This window comes from Rhinoderma darwinii, chromosome 7 (assembly GCF_050947455.1).
Source record: "Rhinoderma darwinii isolate aRhiDar2 chromosome 7, aRhiDar2.hap1, whole genome shotgun sequence".
Lineage (NCBI taxonomy): Eukaryota > Metazoa > Chordata > Amphibia > Anura > Rhinodermatidae > Rhinoderma > Rhinoderma darwinii.
In genome coordinates this window covers 113818515-113821508 of record NC_134693.1, presented here as the reverse complement: position 1 = coordinate 113821508, position 2994 = coordinate 113818515, and positions in this window count along the sequence as shown.

Sequence of the window (2994 nt, the reverse complement as noted above, 5' to 3'; positions counted from 1 at the left end):
TTTCATCATGAGCCCGAAAGCACAAACCATAACCCATTTTATCCCGAAAATTCAGAAAATTTCTACAAAAAGAAAACTAGACATAGATATAGAGGACGGAGAGGAGGCAAGAAACGCAATAAATCAATGCGTGTCACTCAACACAAAGAGAAATCGGAACAGACAGTAAAACTTTTTAATTTGTCATCGTATACTTTAAACACATAAGAAATAAGTCTATTGAATAAAGGTCTTTCGTTCTGTCCCACAGCTCCACCAGATACCTTTGAACTGTTTATGGACCTTAATAGGTTCATTAGGAAACTTACGTTAGTCAGGCACTTTGCTATCCCTAAAACCCACTTTGGTGCCCTCTCTTACATCTGATCACCGTGAGACTAATTCAATTCCCACTGCTGTTTCAGTGGATGTCCACTCTAAATCAGATTTCTACCCATCACATCACCAAGACACCTTTTCAACTTTGGTAGGCAATGAGCTCAGAACACTAGACAATCCCTATAACTATCCAGATAATCTCACTCCACATGAGAGTAGGCCAATCAAAACATTACAGAAAAATCAGGATATTGTAATCCGCCCCGCAGATAAAGGGGGCGGCATTGTCATCCAGGATAAGAACAAATATCTAGGAGAGGCATTGTAATGACGGGGTAGGGAGACAGACAGGTGAGCCCTAATCTACCCGCCACTCAGTCCCTGCCTACTTGCAACGGCCCGTCCTAGGCGACGGCGTACAACTGGGCGACGGTCCCTACTCTCACTATGTGCACGACAGACAGACAAGGGTACAAAGAAGCTAAGGGAAAAGGGGCAGATGCCCACGGCAACACCGTGAGCTACAAGAGTAGTGAACGAGCCGAGTCAAACCAGGAGTGTACGAGGTACCAAACGCAGAGCAAGAGAGTAGTCAGTAAAGCCAGGGTCAGTATGAAGCAGAGGACAAATAGTACAAGCAGCAGCAGCAGCAGATCCAGGAAACCAGCAGAATCACAGGCAAAGGAGAAGCAGGAAACGAAGGTATAAATAGACAGAGGGCGGGAGCTAGCTCCGGCTGGCCAGGCTGTGATAGGCTCTCCCACTTCTCAGCCTCCCAGCCCGAGTGGTAGATGATCAAGTCACTCTATCAGACTTAGGAGCAGGTGCAGACTGAGTAACCACGGGCGTCGACACAGAAGCTGTGTCTGGCAGATCTTTTACAGGCATTGCGAATTCTAACTGATAGTACTTTCTACCATAAATTGTCTGCCAATCCACTCCCAGCCTATATATGCGAATATAAAACCATAATAGATGCAGCCTTCAAAGATGGACTCCTTACGAAAAAAGAGAAACTCTTTCTACATGTCCCCTTTCCCAATATGCCTTTCATTTATCACCTTCCGAAAATTCATAAATCACCCACTAATCCCCCTGGACGTCCCATCATTTCGGGGATTGGTTCACTTACAAGCAACCTTTCCCATTTTGTGGACCTGCACCTTCAACCCTTTGTGCTCACCTTGCCATCATATTTAAAAGACTCCACTCAATTAATTAAAGACTTACTTAGCCTAGAAATAGACTTATCCATATCTCCAATACATTTTTTGACAGCAGATGTAACTGCACTTTATAGTAATATTCCACATGACAAAGGTTTAGAAATAGCTAAATCCTATTTATCGTCTAGCACCTCAATTCCCAATATGCAGGTTATGTTTTTAATTAATTGCATTGAATTCATTCTTCAACACAACACATTTAGTTTTGCCAATAATTCTTTCAATCAAGTTAAGGGTGCAATGGGCACCCGCTTTGCACCAGCATATGCTAATCCCTACATGGGAGCCTTTGAGGAAAAATATATTTATGGGGAACATCCCTTCAAAGATAATATTTTACTATACAAACGCTACATCAATGATCTCTTTTTTTGTATGGAAAGGGGATGAGGAAGAAGCCTCCCGGTTCATTGAAATTTTAAATTTAAACGATTATGATTTATCTTTCACCCACACTTTTTCCGTTACGTCTATAGACTTTTTAGACTTGACTATTAGTTATGATATAAGTACTAACAATTTTACTACCAAAACACATTTTAAGTCAGTGGATGTCAACAGTTACATCGATTTTAAGAGTGCGCATTACCGCCCTTGGATAAAAAACTTACCCTTCGGGCAGTTTAGAAGGGTTAGAAAAAAATTGCACCACAGATAAAAATTTTTATAAGGAGTGCAATATCTTGGAGAAAAGATTCAAAGAAAAAAACTTTCCTACTGATCTCATTAAAGGTGCACGCTCAAAAGCTGCCGAGTTATCCCAAGATTCCTGTATCACCCAAGTACATAAGAAATTAGAACCAATTAGATGTAACACTAATTTTATTACGGCATATAATAATGGGAATAAAACAGTTAGAGCTATTCTTTCTAAACACTGGCAAATTCTGAGTAAAACACCCATATTTAAAATATGTATTACCAGACAAACCAAGCATTACGTTCAGATGTTCTCAAACACTAAAGAATATTTTTGCTCCAGGTAGAGTACAAAAGTTCAAACTACCTAGTCTGAAAATGTTTCCCAGTCTTCATGGTTCGTTCAAGTGTGGCCATTCCCGTTGCCTTTGTTGTAATAACATTGCACAGAAAAAATACCTATAAATCTACAGTCACTAATGAATCTTTTCCCATTAAATCATTTCTTAATTGCGGTAGCTCCTATGTGATATATCTACTGGAATGCCCCTGTCATCTACAGTATATAGGCAGGAATACGCAATGTCTGCGCACTAGAACTAATAAACACAGGTTTAATGTTAATACTGACTTTCTTAAACATAGTCTTTCCTGTCATTGTGCATACGCACATAACCAACAATTCGACACAATTAGGGTATGTGCACACACACTAATTACGTCCGTAATTGACGGACGTATTTCGGCCGCAAGTCCCGGACCGAACACAGTGCAGGGAGCCGGGCTCCTAGCATCATACTTATGTACGATG